Below are 26,277 nucleotides of genomic sequence, written 5' to 3'. Positions count from 1 at the left end.
CAGGGGATTTAGGTGTCCCAGACTGCTTACGGTCCTAGTCAAAGTTTGTGAACTAAACAGTGTCTTATGAACTAACTTCAGGTGACGCAAAAGCGAGGATGTCCCTAGGTGACCATCATCCCTATCCCTGCTTATGCCAGCTTTACATAAGCTACATATAGCGAGACAATTGTTGTCCGGATCTGGATAAAAATAATTCCAGACGAAAGAGGTAGATTATTTGGTCTTCTGCCCAGGCATGGCGATGGCCTTTTGGATCCCACAGACAACAACTGCCTCGCCCATTACCTCATTTAAGCAAACCACATCACCATCAGCAGCATCCTCCTCGTCAACTTCTTCCTCAGCGCCAGCTACATCAATATCCTCCTCCTGGTGTACAACATTGACACCTTCAACCTCAAAATAAGGAACTGGACTGTGGGTGATCCTTCCAGCATATGCAGAGGGCATGCTGCAAATGTTGAAAGGAGCCACCTCTTCCCGTACAGTGATGGGAAGGTCAGGCATCGCAACCACCAGCACCCTTGGACTCTCCTTGGGGATTTGTGATACTGTGTCTTTAGAGTTATTTGCTGTCTTTTTGTTGACAGCTTAACTCTCTTTACATTTCTGGAGGGGGGGGGGGGGGGGATGAGAAGGAGGGCTTTGATCATTATGTGAAGCTGGACCACTAGTCAAGAACATAGACAAGGGCCTTAGCCATTCCTTGCCACTCTGTGTGGTAAATGGCATATTGGCAAGCCTACGTATCTCCTCCAAGGATTTAAATTTTTTTTTATTAAATGTACTCAACTTTGCCTTTTTGGATTTCACAAGCCCTTGAGGATAACATTGGGCATCAGCATTGGCAGATGACGTTGACAGCATTTCATGTTCTATGTCTTGACTAGTGGCAGCAGCTTCAGCACTTGAAGTGGTTCTTATACTATTGGAGCCCCCATATTTTGGTTCTCCATTATCTTTCTGGAGTATAGTAACACAGCAGCAGATAGAAACATTGAAAATAATAATTATTAAGGAATTTAGGTCAGTAACCCTTATTGTCCAAAAAAATTAGATTGATTATTTTGCAGCACCGGCGTGCACCCAGGTGAGGTGAGACTTTTAGTACCCTGTCCCATCTAACAGTCACACAGCAGCAGACACAGAAAAATGGAAAAGGATTATTATTAAGGAATTTAAGTCAGTAACCCTTATTGTCCCAAAAAATTTGATTGATTATTTTGCAGCGTCAATTTTTTTGTAGCATCGTCGCGCACCCAGATGATGTGAGACTTGTGTAGTACCCTGTCACAGCTAACATTCACACAGCAGCAGACACAGAAAAATTGAAAAGGATTAATACAGTAAGTCAGTAACCCTTATTCTCAAAAAAATTAGATTGATTGTTTTGCAGCACCGTTTATTTTGCAGCATCGGTGTGCACACAGGTGAGGTAAGACTTGTGTTGTACCCTGTCCCAGCTAACAGTCACACATAAGCAGACACAGAAAAATTGAAAAGGATTATTATTAAGGAATTTAAATCAGTAACTCTTATTGTCCAAAAAAAATTTAGATGGATTATTTTGCAGCACTGATTATTTTGCCACTCCAGCATGCACCCAGGTGAGGTGAGACTTGTGTAGTACCCTGTCCCAGCTAACAGTCACACAGCAGCAGACACAGAAATTTTTTAAAGGATTATTATTAAGGAATTTAAGTCAGTAACCCTTATAGTCCAAAAAATTTTGATTGATTATTTTGCAGCACCGATTATTTTGCAGCACCGGTGTGCACATAGGTGAGGTGGGACTTGTAGTACTCTGTCCCAGCTAACAGTCACACAGCAGCAGAGTCAGACACAGAAAAAAAATTAATTTAAAGGGATTATTAAACATTAATCTGTGAGGCACAGATTACAGGATAAATATACTACAAAATATCACAGGCACAGACTCTCTTATATTAGTACTAGTAGTGCCACAGACAGTCACAAGACTGGACTACAGAAGAAGTGTAATGTACAGTACACTGAGTGACTGTGTATGTGCCACGTAGTAGTTCAAAGTTACTTTTTGGTGGTAGGGACTGGAGGACACGTAAATCAATCTATATGAGGCACAGGCACAGACTACATGGATAAATATATAATATACACCACACTACACTACACTAACACAGTCAGACTCAGCAGGTTGTCACTATCAGCAGTGTAGTAGTAATAACTACTACACCACACAGGTTGTCACTATCAGCAGTGTAGTAGTTAAAACTACTAGACCACACAGGTTGTCCCTATCAGCAGTGTAGTAGTAAAATCTACTACACCACACAGGTTGCACAGTGGGGAGGGAGAGCGAGCACGCGGCCGGGCACCAGGGAAGACAACCAGATGTGCACACTGTTCAATTTCCTAGACTGGAGTAAAAGGCGCGCTCCAAGTCTGGGCAGGAAAACCCGAACAGGCTTGGGAAACATTCGGATTGCGGGGTGTTCGGGGGTGTCCAGATTCCCAGAATCCGAACACGCTCATCTCTACCATTGATGATGCTCTAGCGATTCATTTAAAATATAAACCAGGCTAAATGGAACCGTATTTTAGGAGTAAATTGAAAGCTATTTAAGTGACAGGTGCGTTGAACACCTAGAAATGGGAGAGCTTTTTAAAAGTGCTAAGTAAACACGTGAATACTGTTTGTGCTTGAGCATCATTAGGGGGTATATAGAAATGTCATGCACAGATAGGTTAATGGCAAGGTGCAATGAAATTGAAAGTGTAGAGGATGAGGCATAAGTGTCTCCAGAAAGTGTCACTTGGTTCTGTCCTGGAAAGGAGCATTGCTGGTCCAATAGTACTCAAACAATGATGTGACTGATCCTGGACAAAAATGAACATTAGTGCAGGTCTGCATTCATCGCCACAGCTCACAGCCACTGCCAACAACAGTAGTTCCTCAACTTGTATAAACTAAAGTCTGAGTCAGACCCTTACGCATGGCTGTGAATTTGCAGCCCTGTGGATTATCTAATGACCATTATACAGTATATAATAAATAAAAAATTGAATGGTAAATGGTGCACCTGCTATCCTGTTCCTGTGTTATAGCAGCCAACCCCATTTCGCCCACCACACATTGACAAGAACCACCAGCAGATGTGATCTTTCAACAGCATTGGTACAGTGTGTTTTATTTGGCTCTCATCTGATAGCAGATGTGACTTGTAGCTGGCAAGTATAGGAAGCAGATCCCAATTGTAGGTTACTATACAAAAATGTATAATTCCACAACATTAGCTTCATGATTTGTACAAGTGTACTGTACTTCACCTTCTACTGCATATCCTGGACACATAATGGGGGTTATTCTGATTGATTTGCAAGGCTGCAAATTCACAGCCTTGTGAGTCCACCAAACCCCGCCCGGCAAGTGCCTTGCCGATCGCCCCCCTCGCAGTGTGTGCTCCCATGCACTGGCTGCTAATGGATGTGTAATAAACTGGAATTTTATTCTAATGTTTCTCTACCTTTCTATTTTGCAGGATACTTCTTCTTTCCTCTTCCACTTCCAGGATTATTCCATTGTCGGTAAGTATAAACAGGTTTTTAGTTTATAATGAAGTATTGGTACTTGTGTATTTTGGCGGCGCCCATCGCATCGCATACCATAACACATACGATGGTATGCGATGCGACGCGATATCGTACGATAGTGCACGATGGCATACAATTTTGAAATTGTATGCCATTGTACATGGCATACGATGCCATACGATGCGATGCGATTAAACATTGTATAAGCACCTTAATGGGTGCTTATACAATGTTAAGCACCCAAATGGGTGCTTACAATGTTAAATGCACCCCCACGCCACCCCCCACTATAAACGTGAACCCGAAGCGTGGCGAGCGCAGCGAGCCCGCGAGGGGCGGCGGTACGCGTCCTATGACCTTTTCATTCCCCCACTATCCACGTCGGCGTGGAGTTGAGAATAGAATAGTGTGGCGAGCGCAGCGAGCCACCGAGCCCGAAGCGTGGCGAGGGGACGCGGATACCTTCACAGGTAAACGCGTCCCCTCGCGGGCTTCACAGGTGTCCGCGTCGCCACGGACACCTGTGAAGCCCGCGAGGGGACGCGTATAACTGTGAAGGTATCCGCGTCCCCTCGCGGGGCTCGCTGCGCTCGCCACGCTTCGGGCTCGGTGGCTCGCTGCGCTCGCTACACTATTCTATTCTCAACTCCACGCCGACGTGGATAGTGGGGGTATGAAAAGGTCGTAGGACGCGTACCGCCGCCCCTCGCGGGCTCGCTGCGCTCGCCACGCTTCGGGTTCACGTTTATAGTGGGGGGTGGCGTGGGGGTGCATTTAACATTGTAAGCACCCATTTGGGTGCTCAAAAGCACCCTTTAGGGTGCTTATACGATTTTTGGTCGTATAGGGGGTCAAAATCACGTCGCATCGCATGCCATCGGGTGCATGGCATGCGATGCGATGCGATCTGTTCGTCGTACGACGGACAGCGGGGGCGCCGCCAAAATACACAAGTACCGAAGTATTTATTTATGAATAAATTTATATATTTGTGAAGTATATAATAATTCCACTTCAACAGGTTATGCAACAAGAAATTGCAACATAAAACAAATTAAATTAAATTTACCATTTTCTAGCAATACATTAGAATTTTTATGCATCAAATAGCTAATAACAATAGTTAACCCACAGTGAATATGACAAAAATTCACTTGCATACATCTAACGTCTCAATAACAATACACATTTACAACTAATATACTGTAGTCGGCATTGCCACTTTAAAACGCATATTTCACTCTTCTGCTAACAGCATAAATTGAGTCCCAAAAGATTTTGTAACAGTCTATCCTATTAACTCGCAAAGTTCTGAGTATACACTGTGCACTGCTCCTCACAACGATTCTCTCCTTAAGGTAGAACTACTCTTGCAACAATGGATTATTAACCCATTGTTTCCAGCTTGTAATCCCACACTTTGAACAAGACTTTGCTTTACTTTGTCTGACTTTTATTTGCAGAAGCTGAGAAGACCCTGAAGTATAAAACCCTTTCCTTGCAGGCAAGTGTTTTGTCAATCATCACTAAATGCTTTCCTTTTTAGGTAGAATAAATATCTAACTGTATAACATCCTTAGCAAAGTTCTTCTTTCTTTATTCCACTGCTTCATCACTTTGGGCCTTATTTTGGTTCATTCTTTCTGACAAAATCCTTCTTAGATGGACAAAACCATGTGCACTGCAGGGGGGCAGATGTAACATGTGCAGAGAGAATTAGATTTGGGTGAGTAATTTTGTTCCTGTGCAGGGTAAATACTGGCTGCTTTATTTTTACACTGCAATATAGATCTCACTTTGAAGTAAAACCCCACCCAAATCTAATTCTCTCTGCACAAATAACATCTGCCCCACCTGCAGTGCACATGGTTTTGTCCATCTAAGAAGGATTTTGTCAGAAAGAATGAACCAAAATAAGGCCCTTTATCTCTATCTATTTCGCCTCTTATGCAATATTTTGGAACTGTGAACTGTATAAAGGTGCTCCTCTCTAGGACTCCAGCCTCTCAACTGTTTAGTGTGACACTTGTAGTTCTGCGACTGGCAATTTATACTTTGCTATCTCCTTATGCAGGGTCTCAAGACTATACGTTTTGCACTATAAATCTTTGGCTACTTTATTTGGAATAGTACTTATACTCCGGCTCTTCTTATGCTGGGCAAATCTCACCAACACCTCACTGTATTGCAATTGCTAACTTCTATAGACAGCTCACTAGCCAGGGGGATGGAGGCAGGGGTAGGGGTACAACTGCTCACCGCTGGGTAAACTGATGCTGCTATTCGTCAGCACACCTCCTGCTGTAATGTTTACTCTTGCGCCCCTCAGTGTCACTCCTTACTTTAATGATTCTGGTTACTTTAATGATTCTGGCCGCAATTCCGGGTCCGCCCAGCGAGCGGTGTCACGCCTCCTGGCGGACCAGAGTGCGATAGGCTCCGGCACCCGGTCACCGGATTTCGGGCAGATAAGTATCACCTCTCCAAGTTCTCCCCGGCTTTCCTGTCCCAGCAGCCGCTCTCCGCTTCCTCTATACTGCATTACTCTGCTTTACACAGCAGCTCTCCATTTCAGCTATATTGTGCCGCTCTGCAGTCTCTCTCCTCTCTAACTGGTCAACTGTCACCTCCAAACGGCCCCCTGCCTTTTTTTTAAGCCTCTGCATGCGGATTTGTGGCATGAGCTCCCCAACTTTATTAGTACTTCACAGTGGCTGTTCTCAGAGATTTTCTCCCCTATGTGGCAGGAGAAATAGTTCAGTCCGTGATTCCTTCGCATGGACTAAGCAAACAGACTAGTCCAATATGCCTAAAGTGAGGGGCATTTCAGTTCACCTAACAGTCTCTGATGACACTCACATACAGTAGCGTAAGTTTATCCCAGTTGCCCGGAGGCACGATAAGTATTGGTGCCCCCCCAAATAGTTCAATCAGTAAGGTGTCTGTCTCCAGTATGGTCATGGGATCTAATACAGGGTGTGACACTTGCAAAAATGCTGTTAGAAGGGGGAGTCAGCAACATTAGCAATATCAACTGCTTTAAATTAACTGTTTCAAACTTGAAGGGGAGGAGAGGTGCCCCCTTGGGTGCAGGAGCCCGGCGGCAGATGACTCCATTGCCTCCCAGAGTTCTGCCTCTGCTCACATACTTTTCTGTAAAAAGGTCTCTGGTTTCTAATATTTTATTCCCTCTATGAGGGACCATAGTTCATTAACTTACGGTATTTACTATATATACATGTATAACATTACCACATGTGCTGGTTATTACAGATGTTTAACATAAACATCCTTTCGCATACTGTGGGGAACAGCCACATCTTTCGATGGTCACTTACATATGCATGCATGCTGGGACAGAAATGGGCGGGCAGCTGATGTCTGGTGATGTCAGCTGCCCGCCCCGGCGTCATGGCCTCATTACCATGAGAACGCCCAGAGTTCTCATGGGAACACCCATGACACGCTGGGGATACCCATATTGTAATGGGGATTCCTGGCGCCTCACTCCCTTCTCCACCCCCGCTATGTTGAGTGTGTGCACCCTGCAATCAATGTTCGCCAGAGGTGCATGCACCCTGCGTATGCAAATGCGCAGAATTGAACAAAAATCAGAATAACCCCCAATATTCCTGGGGGTAGGTTTACTAAAGCTTATAGAACAGACAACTGATAGCAACCAATTTCCATATTGGATTCTACAAAATGAGACAATGAGCAATAGCACCACTTGACTGTTTTAGAAGCTTTAGTAATCTACCTGAAAGGATTTAATTTGAGAATTATTCTAATTACTAGTGGCATATATATTTTAGCAACACTTTAATTTGGTGCCAGAATATTCTGTATGATAACTTACATGTTTCTTGAGATAGGTCTTTTGTTGTGTTCTCAGCAGCCTACTACTATTGGTGATGGATTAGAGCAGGGGTCCGCAAACTATTTTGCTCTGTGACCCGATCAGCCAATACAAATAATTACAGGACCCCAGCAATTTACTGCAGAAGGTCATCACATCACATGTGTAGTCAGCAGACAGCACATACATGGCAGCATTGTGGAGGCACAAACTAATGGGAGGAGTCTAAAATAACAATTCAACAGATTTTTCAGACTCCTTGAATCACTGACTGAGATTAGAAAAGTCATCATCCTGATGGTCACAACATGGAGTCGTGACCCCATGCTGAGAAGGTCGAGACCATACTTTGGGGTCAGGACCCACAGTTTGAGAACCGCTGGATTAGAGCAAATTCAATGAATACAGTACAACCTAGAACAGTGATGGCTAACCTTTTTAGCTTGGTGTGTCGAAAATCGTGGAATCTCCGCCCCCTTCACCGCCCATCGCAATTATAATTATCGCATATGTTCTAACGTATGCGATAATTATAGCAAAGGACAGCTCTTGCGTTAAGAGCTGTCCTTTGCGGTGAGAGTTGCTGGGTCCCAGCGGGTCCCGGCGGCTCCCTCCTCCCTCCCACACCAGGCGCTGCTGCTGCTGCGCCGGGCTCTCCTCCTCCCTGCACCCGGAAGAGGATCAGTGCAGGGAGGAGGTAACAGGTCCGGGCAGCACAGCTCTATGCTGCCCAGACACAGGTGAGGGGGGAGGGGATGATGCGGGGCAGCGGGGGTCCGTGCGGGGCGGCAGTAGGTCGGTGCGGGGGCGGCGGTGGGATGCGATAGAAGCCCATAGGCTTCTATGGGGCATCTCCAGATTTTTCTGGCGATGCCCCCGCCGCGGTAACCCGGCAGGGGATGCTTAGTGCATCCCAAAATGCGGTAAAAACACGATAACGGGGTTTTTACCGCATTTCTAACTTAGAGAATCTCCCAGAAAGTGACTTAGCCTGTCACGAGTGACACACGTGTCATAGGTTAGCCATCACGGACATAGAATGTACTCCACAAAGCCTTGCTCTAGACCAGGCATGTCCAAAGTCCGGCCCGGGGTCCAATTGCGGCCCGTGCTGTCACTTCAAGCAGCCTGCAGCCTCCAGCCTGAAGCAGACAGAGCATCAGATATGGGACACACAGCACAGTAACAGGTACTAAAGGTGGGGACCCGGCGAGTGCGGCAGTGAGGAGGTGCCGGCCACTATAATTAGATGTAGTATGCGTCCAACCCCTGCTGCTACAATCGTATATCACCCACCTCTGCAATCACAGTGACAGCAGTGTATAGGGAGGGGGTGCAGCAAGGGGGAAGCTTACTCCCGTAACTTGCAGAGTAGAGGAGTATGGCAGTGGGAGCCCAAGCATCTGTCTACTGTCCTTGCATTGCCTGCTTTGCCTCTTCATCCTCTGGCTCACACAAGGGGCTGGGTAACATACAGAGAAGGGAGGGGGCAGGCAGGGAGACATACAGTCAATGGGGGCAGAGTGGGGGACATACAGTGCAGGAGGGGCAGGCTGGGGGACATACAGTAAATGGCAGTCATACAGTAAAGGAGGAGCAGGCTAGGGGACATACAGTGAATGGGGGACAGATTGGGGGACATAAAGTGAATGGAGGCAGTGATGGACATTCAGAGAAGGGGGGCAGGCTAAGGGAAATACAGAGACGGGGGGGGGCTGGGGAATATACAGTGAAGGGGCAGGCTGGTTGATATAGAGTGAATTGGGTCAGAGTGGGGGACCATTCTGATGTGATTAATGGTTCAAACAATGTCAGGGTGAATGGTCGGCCCCCACACATTTTCACCTCCCCAAATCTGGCCCTCATTGCAAAAAGTTTGGACACCCCTGCTCTAGACCAATGGAGACCGTCGAGTCCTGTTAGAGAAAGTGCGCTATATAAATTAAGCTTACTTACTTACTATTAATACTGTAGATGGCTTCTTCTTAGTGAGGTGGGCAGAATTGTATGTTACTTACTGGCAATCACAGGACCCCTGGTACTGGGCTAAATGACATGATCCAGTTATTGCAGAACAGCAAGTAGTGGGTGTTTTAAGTTAAGGGTGAGGCCTAATGGTGAGACCCTTCATTGGGGTGCCAGTGACGCAAGCAGGGGGGTTCTGAGTACCCAGAAATCCTTCTGCACTGCTGTGGAGACGCGGCCGCAGATAACATTTATTGAAATATCCATCGCCATGGTCCCATCCCGTTCCTCTCCCACGGGCAGAGCGGTGCATTGCAGCAGACAGCCAGGGAAGCTGCCGGCTGCTCTGTTTGCTAGTGTGAGGAGAAGCGGAACTACTGGCGGTTAATACGTTTGTCTAGCGCCACTCTTCTGAGCTTCTGCTTTTGGAGAATGCAGGCATTGCTGCCAATCACCAGTAAATGGTGCTGGTGGTGGAAGGACCATCACAGACTGTGTTGGCCGGGGTGAGCTAGCAGTTTATACCCATCCACCGCTGCTCCCTTGATGTCATCTCCCCACTATGCTCTCCCCTTCTGTCAAGTCCCCCCTGAGTGCCGGGTGGATCCTGGCTTTACTGTTTATTCTAGTTTACTCTTTCTGACAAAATCCTTCTTAGATGGACAAAACCATGTGCACTGCAGGGGGGCAGATGAAAAATGTGCAGAGAGAATTAGATTTGGGTGAGTTATTTTGTTTCTGTGCAGGGTAAATACTGGCTGCTTTATTTTTACACTGCAATATAGATCTCACTTTGAAGTAAAACCCCACCCAAATCTAATTCTCTCTGCACAAGGTACATCTGCCCCCCTGCAGGGCACATGGTTTTGTCCATCTAGAAGGAATTGGTCAGAAAGAGTGAACCAAAATAATAATAGAAACAGAGATTTTGACGTCAGATAAGAACCACTTGGCCCATCTAGTCTGTCCCTTTTTTAAACATGTTACCTCAAACCATATTCGATCCTTATTTTTTGTAAGGATATCAATATGCCTTACCCAAGCATGTTTAAATTGTACTACTGTATTTGCCTCTACCACCTCTGATGAGAGGCTATTCCACTTATCTACTACCCTTTCTGTGAAGTAATTTTTCCTCAAATTTCCCCTGAGTCTTCCTCCCTCTAGTTTCAGTGCATGTCCTCGTGTTCTGTTGCTCCTCTTTATGTGAGGAATGTTTCCCTGTACCTTGTTAAAACCCTTGATATATTTGAAAGTTCCTATCATGTCCCATCTTACCATTCTCTGCTCTAAACTATGCATATTAACATTTTTTAGTCTTTGTGGGTAAGTTTTATGATGTAGGCTATGCACCATTTTACTTGCCCTTCTTTGTACAGTCTCTAATGTATTTATATTCTTCTGGAGATATGGCCTCCAGAACTGAACACAGTACTCTAGATGAGGTCGTACCAATGACCTATACAGTGGCATTATTACTTCTTTCTTTCTACTGCTGATACCTCTCCCTATGCAACCAAGCATCTGACTTGCCTTCTTCATTGCTTTGTTACATTGCCTACCTGCCTTTAAGTCCTCTGAAATAGTGACACCTAGATCCCTCTCTTCCTCAGTATTTTTCATTATAGTGCCATTTATACTATATTTAGTCTTTGGATTTTTGAGACCCAAGTGCATGATTTTGCATTTTTTGGCATTAAACTGTAGTTGCCATGTTCTTGACCATTCCTCTAATCTACCTAGATCATCAATCATTTGTTGTACCCCTCCTGGTGTGTCTACCCTGTTGCATACCTTTGTGTCATCTGCAAAAAGGCACATTTTACCTTCAATTCCATTTGCAATATCACCAATAAAGATATTGTAACCATTCCCTCCTTTGACTGTACTCTGTTTACTACAACTCTCTGTTTTCTGTCCTGCAACCACGCTCTTATCCATTCAACTATCTTAAAATCCAATCCCAAGCTTTCAAGTTTATTTAACAGTCTGCGATGTGGGACAGTGTCAAAAGTATTACTAAAATCTAGATAAACTACATCTACAGCCTCACCTTGATCTATTACTTTAGTCACCCAGTCAAAAAAGTCAATAAGATTTGTTTGACATGATCTTCCCCATGCTGTTTAGGATCCGGTAAATTGCTGGTTTTGAAATATTCTACAACTCTTTGTTTTAAGAGTATTTCCATCAATTTCCCTTACTGATATAAGGCTCACTGGTCGATAGTTGCTTACCTCTTCCTTTCTTCCACTATTGTTTAGTGGGACTACATTCGCTGTTTTCAGTCCTCTGTGATTACTCCAGTAGCTAGTGACTGGTTGAATAATTCTGTTATTGGTTTTACCAGCTCCCCTTTAAGATCTTTTAGTATCCTTGGATGTATCCCATCTGGTCCCATTGATTTATCCACTTTCAGTTTTGAGAGTTCTGTGAGGACTTTCTCCTCTGTAAATGTACTTGTTTCTCCCTCAGTTTTCTGACTATACTTGCAACTTAACTGTGTCCCCTTCCCCTCTCTTTCAGCAGTGAATACTGAGCAGAAATAATTATTAATATGATCTGCTATTACATTGTCCCCCTCAAGAAAACTCTCTGTCTTTAGTCTTATTATTACACTTTTTGTTTTTCTCCTTTCACTTATATACCTAAAAAAAGTTTGCAAGGATGCAAGTTGCAAGGATTTCAGAATGTCCCTACTTCTGGTGGAACTTGCAACAGGCAGCTCCCAGTTTACATCAGGTAGATTAAAGTCTCCCATGATTATCACCTCTCCTTTTAATGCCATTTTATTGATGTCCTGCAATAGGTTTTTGTCAAGTTCCTCTTCCTGACCTGGTGGTCTGTAGATCACCCTTATACGAAGAATCACCTTCTCCCCTGTTTCTATGGTCACCCAAAGGGCATCAATTTTTTCTTCAGTACTTTGTATTAAGGTTGTCTTTATGCTTTTTTTCACATATATTGCAACCCCTCCTCTGCGATTCTTCCCATTCTGTCCTTCCTAAATAAAGTATATCCTGGTATAGCTATGTCCGTGTCACCCTTTTGTGTATGGCCCTCTGTAACCCCATTTGTATGTCCTTCTTTCAACATGTTACTTGCCCCTCTGTCACCCGAAGTACTAACCATTTGAGTGCCGGACTCAGCAATCTCTTTCTTTCTCTATCTCTCTCTCTCTCTATATATATATATATATATATATATATATATATATATATATATATATATATATATATATATATATATATATATATATATATATATATATATATATATATATATATATCTTCCCAGAAGATCGTCACTCTTACCCCAATAAATTGATAATACTCCAGGTGCCCTCCTAGATAGACCAATCTTAAATACATTCACTGCGGGCGGCACTCACGGAAATGAACACAAAATGCAAGGGTTTAGCTTAACGTTTCAATTCTATTACGAAAGGCTTCTGATGAAAATTCGTAATAGAATTGAAATGTTACGCTAAACCCTTGCGTTTTGTGTTCATTTCCGTGAGTGCCGCCCGCAGTGAATGTATATATATAGATATATATATATCTATATATATATATATATATAGATATATATATATATATATATCTATATATATATATATATATCTATATATATATGTGCAGGACCGGCACGCCGTTTCCAGAGATGCAGTTACCGGGGTGCAACCGCCAAGGGTAAGTATGCAGATAGTGGAGAAGCGGCACTCACTCGGATTCATCAACAAATTTCAACACCAGTCAGGTATGTGTAGTAGATAACGTTTCGGAGTATCAATCCTTTATCAAATCAAACAGCAACATAAAGTGACAAGAAAAACATGCTTACCTAAATAGGAGAATCAGACCAGGATCCACCTGCGTGATCAGCTGGGCGGGCGTCCACCATGCTCAAGCGTACTTCCGGGCGTCCTGACGCTTCTAGGAGCGTGTACTGCGTGAAAGCTTCGCTGGTTGCCTGGCAACCCCCGCACCGCATCGCCGCTGGTTGGTCCTGTATACAAAACAAACAGACAGTGTCAAAATCCCAAACATAACATCAAAGCGTAATCGGCTGGGTCCTAACCAACAGAATAGGTTTCTAGTGTATCAACCTATAGAGAGCAGAGAGCATCCTAGATGGCACTAGTAGTATCACGTAAGCAAAAAGCCTACACGTATGCACAAAAATAATTTAACAAGACATAAGGAAAACGTGAAAAAAGGAAAAATTGTTCACAGAAACATATTGAGAGACCATTGTTCATTCAGGCCTCTGGGCCACATCGTATCTAGATTGTAAATCCAGCGGCTCTCCAGCTGGAGAAGTCTCTTTGCCCGATCTCCTCCTCTTAAACTCAACGGGACCTGGTCAATAATAGTGTACCTCAGGCTGGCCAGGGGATGTTTGGCCAGCATGAAGTGGCGCGCCACTGGTTGATCGTGCTCCTGTTTGGTAATAGCTGCTCTAATAGCCGTCCTATGGTTGGCTATCCTCTCACGTAGGGTCCTTACGGTCTTGCCTACATAGCATTTCCCGCACGGGCATTTTATGAGATAAACAATGAACGTACTGGTGCACGTTAAGGGATACTTTATGGAGAATTTGGTTCCCAAAAAGGGATGATAGAACACTTTAGTGTTGGATAACCCACTGCACGTCGTGCATCCAGTGCACCTGTAGCATCCTCCTGCCCTGGTTTTAGTATTGGGGGGATTGCGAGTTGACAGATCAGTGCGTACCACCCACTCCCGGATATTTCGCCCTCTCTTGTAGCAGGGCATCAGGGTTTTATTTTTCAGAATCGTCAGATTTTTGTCCTGTTGTACTACAGGCCAGAGAGAACGAGATTCAGCAGAGATAATATCGTCGGCATCTGTGAAGTCTCTTACCCACCCAATTTTAGTGTCCTTGACAGAGTCTCTCTTGTTTTTACGGGAGAGAAGGTCCTCTCTTGACATAGACTCAACTTTAGTTCTGGCCACCTCCAATACTTTTGGGGAGTAGTTCCTTTTGATGAACTTGTTGGTCATGTCGTCCATATGAGAAACCAAGCGTTCAGAGTTGCTGGTTATCCGTTTTACCCTGATGTATTGGGATAAGGGTAGACGTCTTTTTAAAGCTGGGGGGTGGTGACTTCGAGCATCCAGCAGGGTGTTCCGATCTGTAGGTTTGGTGTATATGGAACTCACCAAAACATCGCCAGAGATCTCAATTAGCACATCCAAGTACTGGATTGCCGATTGGCTCATGTTATAAGTAAACTTGATCGGATGATTGAGTGCGTTGATCTTATGCATCATCAGTTCAAATTCCTCTTTGGAGCCTGTCCAAAAGAGTAAGATATCGTCGATATATCTTGTGTATAGTGCGATGTTCACCATCGATAATGTCTCCAGAAATAGTGTCTTCTCAGTTTCATACATAAAAGCATTTGCAAAGGAAGGTGCGACCGGGGACCCCATCGCACACCCGGTTTTTTGTAACATGAATCTTTTCTCAAAGATGAAGAAGTTACGTTTGAGAGTTAGTCGGAGTAATTGGGCAAAAAACTCAATCGGAGGTCCGGAATATAATGTATCACGGGTCAGGATGGCTTCAGTAGCAGCAATCCCCTCCTCATGGGGGATGCTGGTGTATAAGCTGGTAATGTCCAGAGAGCACAGCCACATGTTGGGGATAGCGGGACCAAATTCCCGTAGTTTGATGAGTAGGGAGGTGGTATCTTGAAGATACGTCGGTAACCGTTGGATACAGGGTTGTAACAAATGGTCTAGAAAGATGGATATGGGGCTATAGAGTGAATCTCTCGCCGAAATGATCGGCCGTCCCGGGGGTTTCAGGAGGTCCTTATGTATTTTGGGGAGACAATACATCAAAGGTACTCTGGGAAAGTCAGTCATCAGGAAGTCTCTGGTAGTTTCCTTTATCCAGCCAGCTGTAGTTGCCTGCTGGAGTAAGAGATCAAGTTCTTTTTTGTAGAGAACTGTAGGGTCATTTAGGAGGGTCTCATAGACAAGGTGATTGGACAATTGTGCGTTGATTTCTGCTTTGTACATCTCAATGTCCCACACCACTATCCCCCCACCTTTGTCGGCGGGGAGGATCATGACGTCATCATATTTATTGAGCTGTTTTAGGGCAAGCCACTCATCTTTCGGGAGGTTGGAATGGGAGGTAGTGCGCTGGTCTGTATTAGTATTTTTGTTTCTGTTAGCCAGATTGACATTGACATCCAGTACTTTGATGTAACTCTGTATCGAGAGATTAGCTGATGGGGGGTCCCATTTGGATTTTCGTTTAAAGGGGTCAGGGGTTTGAGTGGACAGTTCGCTGGCGTTTTCATTTTTGAAAAAATCTTTGAGTTTCAGATTTCTATTCAGCCTATTCAAGTCCACCTTCCATTGGAAGTCGTCAAACTTGTGTGTCGGCACATATGACAATCCCCGATTAAGGACCTTAGTCTCGGCTGGTGTCAGGGTCCGTTGAGATATATTGAAAATTAAGGTTTCTTCTGGCGATTTTTTGATTTGGCACCTCCGTCCTTTTCCTCCTCTACGAGAGGGTCGGAATCTCTTTCGCGCCCCGCTCTGGTCCGGACTCCAGAGGGGGGACGCTGCCCGTTTTTTTGGTTCTGTCGTTTGTTACGATTATCTGTGGTAGAGGAAGCAGAGTCATTGCTGGACTCAGTGTCTTGTCCACCTTTATTAAACCTTCTCCTAGGTCTGGTATTCCTCCTAAATGCTCTGGTAGAGCCCGAGGTCCATTGATATACCGTATGTTCTGTATAATCCCGATTTACTCGATCGAATTTGTTCCTCTTAAAAGTGACCAGCTCTTTTTTGACCAGCTGCGATGTCAGTAGCGAGTTTTTGAAACCAGTTAGTAGTTGTATCAGCTGTAAGCTGTTCTCTATACAATGCTTCATATTCATTGATTTTCTTTCTGGCTTCTTCCATCTCACGGGCTGATTCCTCTATCACTAGAGTGATAAGGTCAAACGAGCAGGTATTTAATACCGCCACCCATCTGCGGCAGAATTCGTTATTATAGCGCCCGATGGTCGGCACATTTTTAATTCTAAAACCTCTCGGAATTTTTTTCTCTCGGTAGTATTCCGAGAGTGTGATGCCGTGAAGCAAGAATTCAGTTTCACGTTTCTTGAGTTTGTATAAATTATTAAAGATGTCCTCTGTCGTGAGGGCTTCAGATGCCTCAGCTAGGCGCTCTTTGAAAAGGACGGCTGTGGACTCATCTTCTGAGAAACGTAAGCGTTCTCCCAAAGGGAACGCTGTGGGGTTAAAGCCATCACTGCCTGAAGCCATAGAGCAGCCAAATTGCGCCAGACGTCCAGTGAGGGAATAAACCACCCGAGTGGAATAAAATCAGCCGCTGTAGCACTTGCACCCTGGAGAGGGTTAAACAGCGGCGGCACCAATCTTAGTATGTTCAGTCTGATTCAGACTATGCGGTAGTCAAATAGTAGCGACGGGTAGCCAGGACCACAGGACTCACTGGAACAGGGAGGTCTGTATATATATGTGCAGGACCGGCACGCCGTTTCCAGAGATGCAGTTACCGGGGTGCAACCGCCAAGGGTAAGTATGCAGATAGTGGAGAAGCGGCACTCACTCGGATTCATCAACAAATTTCAACACCAGTCAGGTATGTGTAGTAGATAACGTTTCGGAGTATCAATCCTTTATCAAATCAAACAGCAACATAAAGTGACAAGAAAAACATGCTTACCTAAATAGGAGAATCAGACCAGGATCCACCTGCGTGATCAGCTGGGCGGGCGTCCACCATGCTCAAGCGTACTTCCGGGCGTCCTGACGCTTCTAGGAGCGCGTACTGCGTGAAAGCTTCGCTGGTTGCCTGGCAACCCCCGCACCGCATCGCCGCTGGTTGGTCCTGTATACAAAACAAACAGACAGTGTCAAAATCCCAAACATAACATCAAAGCGTAATCGGCTGGGTCCTAACCAACAGAATAGGTTTCTAGTGTATCAACCTATAGAGAGCAGAGAGCATCCTAGATGGCACTAGTAGTATCACGTAAGCAAAAAGCCTACACGTATGCACAAAAATAATTTAACAAGACATAAGGAAAACGTGAAAAAAGGAAAAATTGTTCACAGAAACATATTGAGAGACCATTGTTCATTCAGGCCTCTGGGCCACATCGTATCTAGATTGTAAATCCAGCGGCTCTCCAGCTGGAGAAGTCTCTTTGCCCGATCTCCTCCTCTTAAACTCAACGGGACCTGGTCAATAATAGTGTACCTCAGGCTGGCCAGGGGATGTTTGGCCAGCATGAAGTGGCGCGCCACTGGTTGATCGTGCTCCTGTTTGGTAATAGCTGCTCTAATAGCAGTCCTATGGTTGGCTATCCTCTCACGTAGGGTCCTTACGGTCTTGCCTACATAGCATTTCCCGCACGGGCATTTTATGAGATAAACAATGAACGTACTGGTGCACGTTAAGGGATACTTTATGGAGAATTTGGTTCCCAAAAAGGGATGATAGAACACTTTAGTGTTGGATAACCCACTGCACGTCGTGCATCCAGTGCACCTGTAGCATCCTCCTGCCCTGGTTTTAGTATTGGGGGGATTGCGAGTTGACAGATCAGTGCGTACCACCCACTCCCGGATATTTCGCCCTCTCTTGTAGCAGGGCATCAGGGTTTTATTTTTCAGAATCGTCAGATTTTTGTCCTGTTGTACTACAGGCCAGAGAGAACGAGATTCAGCAGAGATAATATCGTCGGCATCTGTGAAGTCTCTTACCCACCCAATTTTAGTGTCCTTGACAGAGTCTCTCTTGTTTTTACGGGAGAGAAGGTCCTCTCTTGACATAGACTCAACTTTAGTTCTGGCCACCTCCAATACTTTTGGGGAGTAGTTCCTTTTGATGAACTTGTTGGTCATGTCGTCCATATGAGAAACCAAGCGTTCAGAGTTGCTGGTTATCCGTTTTACCCTGATGTATTGGGATAAGGGTAGACCTCTTTTTAAAGCTGGGGGGTGGTGACTTCGAGCATCCAGCAGGGTGTTCCGATCTGTAGGTTTGGTGTATATGGAACTCACCATATCTATATATATATATAAAGAAATACAAACAGCCAGGCACTGCCTCCGTTAGCGGTGATGTGTGGGTGCCTTCACTTGCAAACGCAATATAGAGCATCAAAAGACGTGCAGCACTCCAACCAGGTTCGTGGAAATCCGAAAAGCTTTATTGAACAACGTTTTAATATCTCGTCGATATTGTCATCAGGTTAAAATACATAATACAACACTCACCTTAAATACACAGTGCAAATGGCGTCACAGAGGGGTGTGCACCGGGTGAGCGCGCCAACAGCGTCAACAGAGCAAGTCAGCACGCATCCCAGACACACCTCCCCAGGAGACGCAACAACATGACATCACCCATCACCATGGCAGCCGTGTCACAACAAATGGATGACCGGCGTACATGGTGACGTAAGTACACACATAAGAAATACCAAACCATAAATAAGCAGCTAGTATCTATGTCATATGTAGAGATGAACCAAAAAATTCTACACAGGGCATATTTTACACCAAAGCTTAAATTTGTAATGGGCAAATCAGACACATCAGCTTGTTTCAAATGTGGAGCCCTGGAAGCTGATATTATGCACTGTTTGTGGTCCTGTCCTATGGTGGGTTCCTTATGGTCAGCTGTTGAAAAATATATAAACCAAGATTTACATCTGTCTTTTACTATTAATAGTGTGTGGGCCTTCTGGGGTATAATACCTGCCGAATCAAGACAGGGTCTATCCACGGGAAACTTGAGACTTCTTAATAAAATTGCTGCAGTGGCCAAAAAGACAATATTATCTCAATGGATATCCCCTGAACCAGTGTCGATTACCTTATTATTTCCTAGGCTATCTTATTTATTCACTATGGATTGGTCTGAGGTTACTCTGCAAAAAGAAAAGCGTACCAAAAGATTCTTTGACACCTGGTTAAATTATATTAAAACTCTATCTCCAGAAACTAAAGCACTATTGCGACAAAACTTTCAACTAACAACATGGTATAATACAACTATATTATCTATGGGTCAACCCTTTTAAATAAGCTCTGTAACATCTAGATCTATATTTTCAGGTCAAAAGTTAGTTTGATACTGTATATCAAACTGTATTAAAATTTGTTAAAAATATATATATTTTGATCAATTTTAAAATGTATTAACTATATGTCTGTAAAAGAATGTAATGTGTAACTTATACTACTGTGTGAAACGTCATCTTTTCTGTCAATAAAAACTATAAAAAAAAAAAAAAAAAAGAAATACAAAAAATGATGAAAATCATGGTACAAAATATATCAAAAAGAGGACGGCAAGCAGTGCCGATAAGTCAAGAGAACTTGACTAACAATAAACAAAAAAATACCATATGCAATATATGAAGATTTAAAGTGCTACCGTGCAAATGTGCTTACAAAGATACAGTACACAGAGATCGACAAGGGGAGGAAAAACTCGTAGAGTAACAAGGTAACTGGTAAATCCCAAAAGATCAGGGATATTAGATGGCTAAGCGGCAAAAGGCAAATCTGTTGATCAAGATGGCTATGCCCGATTGTTCGTTGAGCCCGTGAGGGGTGAGAGTACCCAGATGGGCAATCCACCGAGCTTCACACTTGAGGAGCATGATCTTTCTATTACCGCCCCTAATGGGCACAGGGATGTGGTCTATCATGCGGTATCGGATCGACGTCAGCCCATGTCTAGCCAGCAAGAAGTGCCATGCAACCGGCTGGTCACTCCGACCAGTCGCAAGGGCACCCTTGATGGCAGATCTATGGGCCGCCATGTGATCCTTAAACGGTCTTTCTGTTTTGCCTATGTAAGACATGCCACAAGGGCAAATGATTTGATATACCGTATAGCACGAATTACATGATAAGGTATGGCGAATTGACATAACTTTCCCTGTGCGGGGGTGGTTGAAGGTGGCACCGGGCAACATAAATTTACAGGAGGTACAGGTACAACGGACACAGCCTAACTTTTTGGTGGGAGGAGGGTTGGTAAGAGGGGCAGCGTTGGATTTGACCAGTAAATTGCCCAAATTACTCGAGCGTCAAAAGCTAGGCGACAGTTTCGTGTTGGTAAGCCCCAGGTCTACATCGGACTGTACAATGGGCCAATTTTTATGGGCGATTTTGATAACTTCAGGGCTGAATTGAGTATATGTGGTCACCCACGGTAATATATCGTATTTTTTGGTATCGAGGGCAGTCTGTGATAATAGGGTAGCCCGATTGAGGGTAATCACCTTATTTTTGATATTCTGCAATTCAGAGAGTGGATACCCCCGAGCAAAAAAACGCTCAATCATACAATCAATCTGTTGAGCGGCCACAACCGGGTCTGAAACAATTCTTTTGACTCACAGAAATTGTGAGTAAGGTAAACTGTGAATGGTGGACCTTGGGTGACAGCTAGTGTACTCGAAAAAGATTATTGCGGTCAGTGTCTTTTTATAGAGGTCAGTGTGTATCACCCCATCTTTAATCAGAATCCTAACATCCAAGAAATGAATGCACGACTTGTCTGAAACAAAGGTAAATTTGATGGGGTCGGGTCCAGCATTATGGGTGGCTAAAAAGTCACTCAGAATCTCTGGCGGGCCCTTCCAAAAAATCAATAGGTCGTCTATATAGCGACTATAATAGACGATGTTATCAACAATCGCTGGGGTGTCAAAAAAGAGGTGTTGTTCATATTCAAACATAAAAATGTTTGCGTATGAGGGAGCGACCGCCGCCCCCATCGCAACATCAACCTTCTGCAAAAAAAAATTGATTATTGTAAAGAAAATTTTTTTTTTCTAAGACAAGGCGCATTAATTCAAGGACAAGGAGGATGTCGGGTCCCTTGTAGTTGGTATTATTGGTCAAGAATTGTCTAAGAAAGCGCAAACCCAACTCATGGGGAATAGAAGTGTATAAAGCAGAAACATTGATGGTGAACATCGTGATGTCACCATCGACTTGTCCAAAATCAATAAGTTTTTTAAGCAGTGTGTTGGTGTCTAACAAGTTTCTAGCATGCCCACGAATACAGGGTTGAAATAAACAGTCTAAATAGACTGACACAGGTTGCATCAACGAGCCCCGGGCAGCCACAATGGGTCTGCCAGGGGGGTTGATTAGGCACTTGTGCACCTTTGGCAAACAATAAAACAAGGGCACAATGGGAAAAGCAGGTACTAAAGCATTAGATAACTCAGTAGAAATTATGTCACGGGTGACAGCATTAGACAGTAACTCATGTAGCTCTTTAGTAAAAACCAAAGTAGAGTCACAAGGCAGTCTATTGTAAGTGACAAAATCGTCCAAATGGACCATAACTTGAGCGTGGTATTTGTCCATATCTTGAACTACCAGGGCTCCACCCTTGTCTGCTCCCCGAAAAACCAGGGAGTTGTTGGAAGCCAGATTTCTAATAATGTCCCGTTCTGTACTGTTCAGGTTGTTATAATGCGTCCTGGGTGACTTTTCAGTAGTCAGGACCTCTGAATTTAGCATCCTGGAAAACGTCCGTATGGATGCGTTAAAGGACTGCGGGTCAAAGGATGACTTAGGCTGGAGCCTCTGTAGTTGTATAGGCAAGGTCTCTTTGGTATGTACAATGGCATTCACAGGTGGCGGTTTGTTAAAGTGTTCCTTAAGACGCAATTGGCGAGACAACTTAAAATTTTCAATGTCCCACTCAGTATGACTAAAATTGGTAGATAGGACTTTGGTCTCTGCTGGGGTGAGGTCATAGGTAGACAGATTAATGACTATTTCGGAGTTTTCGATGTTCTTTTTCCTCGGCCTTTGCCTGCGCCACTGGCCGCCACGCCTGGTGAAGCGGCGGGTGCGGCGATTTGTCGCCTGGTCTTTACCCCTAAAGGGATCATTTTGCTGTTTGATGCGGGGTCAACTGTCTCACTGCCAGAGGAATTAAAATCGGTCGAAGACTGATAGTCACGTAAGGCTCTGCCCCTATTGCGTCGAAAGAAAGGCTTTCTAGTGTCACCATCTCTTTGTGGGACTGTCCACTGATAAACTGTATTCAATTCATAGTCCAAGTCAACTTTGTTTTTTTTGTCTTTTTTAAATTTAATAAGTTCCCGCTTATGGATCTGTATTTGGGTATTAAGTTTCTCATACCAGTCACACTCCTTGTCATTGAGCAGGTTAGGCTTGTGTGCGGACTCAAAGACAGCAATTTTATCTTTACACGCTTTAACCTCTTTAGTAGAGTGTTCAATGATGAGTAACATCCAGTCCAATGCACATTTATTAGCAATGCCCACCCCTTTTTCTACAGAAAGAGGGGTCATGTTACCGATCGTTGGGGAGTTCTTTACACTCAGTCCACGGGGAATTTTGCCAGCACGGTGGTAATCACTCAGAGCGAGGCCGTGAAAGTAGTAATCAATTTCCCTTTTCTTGAGTTTTAAAAGGTCTCGGTAGATTTCATCAAGCGGTGTCGCTTCAACCAGGCCGTCGAAGGCATCCGAATAACGTATGGAGTCAGCTTCGTTGGCAGAGTAGCTGTATACATCGCCAGCCGTGTAGATCATTCGCTGGTAGCCACTAGCCGTGATGTCACTGGGCTGAGCTTCTTCCATCCTGATCTCTGTGTAACACACAGGTGCAGAGGGTGATGAGGGTAAGTGATGAACACACAGGTCCGGGAAAACACGGACCAATGCACCGGATGAAGAGTATGTATATATATATATATATATATATATATATATATATATATATGCAGGGTACAAATAAGCGGCACTCGGAGACTCACGTACTAGTGAAAAGGTGGAAGTTTTATTCCATGTGCCCAAAAGAAAACGTTTCGGAGCTCGGGGGCCCCGTCGTCAGTTCAGGGAAGCACTGAAGTGGGGCGACGAAGGGCGACGAAGTTTGGATACGAAATGCATTAGGGCGTTGCTAGTGACGACAACTTTCCTTGCACCCGGCTTCTCCTGCTCCATCCACGTTCGCCTACACGCTGATACGCTGCTTGTCTTGGTGGCTAGCCGGCAGTCTGTTCGAGATCCAGCGGCGCCTTGGAAGGTGGTAGGAGTTATTGCCTGGGAGTTTTATGTCAAACCTTGTGGTAACCAGCCCACAGCGGTTATCCGCCTGGTACGAGTCTTTATTGATCTGTGTACCTGCACTTGTCTGTGTTTTAAAATAAATACGGTTTTACACTATGAGGCGCACCTCTTCTTGTTTTTGAACGAATATATATATATATATATATATATATATATATATATATAATGGTTGGAATCGGCAGGACAACCAGCATGTAATCACCAGATGATATATATAATTTATTTATGATATGGATGTTCATGTTGCAGTTCATGTGGTAGCCCTAATTATCTTAGATGTTTTATTGTTTAGCAATTATTCAATGGTGCCCGTATAATCAAAACTGGCTTGGATATATCATTCATTTGTACAGGTTATATACTATACAGGTTATATACTAGTAAAAGTACCCAGCTCATAGGATGTAGACATCCAAATGCTATCACAATATTAAGCTCAGCCAGGCACATGCAATGCAGATTGTGTGTGGTACTGGTACAGCCATATGCCTGGTGTGCATCTAGGGATCAATGCTCCCCAGGGAGCAGCAAGAAACAAAAGCACATTGATGGCTGCTATGTAAACACAGAGAAGTGTAAAAAGACAGGATCCACATGTGAAGCTAGAACACAATAACATGCCGAAGGACATTGGTGGAATAAATGCCATATTCCTCTCACACATTATAAAACCCTACATCTAGCCTCGTAGTCATGTATGATAAAAGGTAACATCAGTATACAGTAAAACCATTGCATGCTATGTAACAATATTATTTTCCATTGCACAAAACATTTACAGATATGACCATCACTTCTAACTGGAGCACACTGTGGGACTGCTGTGTTAAGTCAGCGGGGGTAGATCTTCATCACATATGATTTGTATAGAATCGTACAGTTCCCAATTAAGGCTCCATATTGACAGCATTACAGTACATTTGTGGAATGCTAACTTATTTGTGTTCAGCAACTTATTGCATGCAGCTCCCAATCCTTTGTGATTACAGTCAGACAAATATATATTACAGTATATACAGTAGGCTATCGTTATGGAACTTTGTAACAAAAGATGACAATAAGAATTTCTGTAATCTGGAGTTAACTTTCACATTTTTATAGCTAATTTCAGGGTTTTGAGAAGTGTTTTTGTTTTAGTCACTACAGTATAGTTTACATACTTGTTTTTAAAATATATTTTTTAAAAATATGTTTTTATAAAGACTTTGTAATGCACATCTGTCCATGAGCATATGGGGACATGACCCACGTGAACGATAGCTTCCTCTCATTAATTATTTCTGCAAAATCCACCCAAATCTATCATCAAGTTCTTTCCAAGTAAAATATGTCATATGAATGGATTGAATACAATATACAGGGAGAACAATAAAGATATTAATCATACTGCAATAATACAAAATATAAACTGTAACAATAAAGACCCAACAGTAAAAGTAGCCTATACTGAGTAATGCCCAATGAATAGGTATATGAAACTTGCTGTGACTTTTCTAAAATTGTGGCAAAAAATGTGCAAAATGTCAAACCATCACCACCAAAGCACAGTCCTGGTTTTGTGGGACTGACATTGTCTATTGAGATATATAAGTACATTTAAAACTCAGACATGGAATCTAATGAAATCTGTAAACAGCACCCAACATGGGCTGGTTAGCACTATACAAGGGAAGCAAGGAGCATGGGTTACTGCCATGGTGAAATCAGCTTTGGTTGCCTATATGTATACAAATATATATACTGTATATTACACACAATATCACTTATGTTATTATGCTCTAATATGTCTTTTCAGTCATTATGCCCCCGGGTTTCCACAGCAACGACATACACGCTGCCTGTACATCGGCGCTTAGACAGGCGCACACAAGGGAGTGTGGCGCGCAGCAGCCAATGGTATGCTGGACACGCCCCCCCAGTGGGCGGGCTTACACCCGCGGCTGAAATTGCCACTCACTGACGTGATGCGACGGACAGGTCTGACGTCATCTGAACAGCGCGAGATCGGGCTTGCGGGGTGCGTGCGTAAGTTGACTTTATCACTTTGGCTGTATATATGTTGTGCATTGACACTTGTATCTTTGTATGCAATAAGTTCTTGATAAAGGTCTACCCGAATGAAACATTGAACTTGAACCCCAAAGTGGTCTGATCTTTTTTCTTTCACATCCTGTGAGTGCCGCCATATCTTCCTGTATTTAACTGGATAGCTTGCTGCATCCTGGATGGCACCTAGGCAAGGAAACCCTGCCACAAAGTGGAGTGCCAGACTTCTCTCTCTCTCTCTCTATCTATCTATCTATCTATATATATATATATATATATATATATATATATAAATTGTTTTTCTGCACAAGTCCTGGAGTGCCACGCTGATGATTTGCCGCAAGGTTATCTTCATCTCTGGTGTGTGTATATGTATATATATATATATATATATATATATATATATATATATATATATATATATATTTGTGCTGTGTGCCCGGCACTCTGGAATGGACGACAGCAACTCCCGGTGTCCTTGCCTCAGCTAAATAGATACAGTCGGAGGGTCATAGCAAATGACCAGGCCGGCACTCAGGAGGTTAACAACCAGTAAATAACGACACTACACCATTGCAGATGTGGTCAACGTTTCTGAATCTAAAAATTCTGTCGACAACTGAGAATAAAAGAACATTTTGCCAACAGTACCACTTTAACTGATGAT

The sequence above is a fragment of the Crinia signifera genome, chromosome 9 (genome assembly GCF_055691185.1).
Source record: "Crinia signifera chromosome 9, ASM5569118v1, whole genome shotgun sequence".
Lineage (NCBI taxonomy): Eukaryota > Metazoa > Chordata > Amphibia > Anura > Myobatrachidae > Crinia > Crinia signifera.
The sequence above is the reverse complement of the archived record's forward strand: the minus strand, read 5'-3'. Positions refer to the sequence as shown.